Source organism: Etheostoma spectabile, chromosome 10 (assembly GCF_008692095.1).
Source record: "Etheostoma spectabile isolate EspeVRDwgs_2016 chromosome 10, UIUC_Espe_1.0, whole genome shotgun sequence".
Taxonomy (NCBI): domain Eukaryota; kingdom Metazoa; phylum Chordata; class Actinopteri; order Perciformes; family Percidae; genus Etheostoma; species Etheostoma spectabile.
In genome coordinates, this window is record NC_045742.1 from 24770112 (window position 1) to 24770320 (window position 209).

A 209-nucleotide genomic window follows, 5' to 3' on the forward strand; every position below is an offset into this window, starting at 1 on the left:
TGTCTTGGTTGAAGACTTTTACTTTGTCTCTGGAGGTGATCTGTACAGCTCTGTTAAAGTTTGGGCCTTAAATAAAAAGAAACAAAAGAAAATTGTGGCATCTTTTAAACTATTAAATAGCATTTCTTACATTCATACTTGTATTTTGTGGTTCTACTAGAACATTTTTACATGCATTAATGTTCAAAAACACTTTGCTTCTCATACTG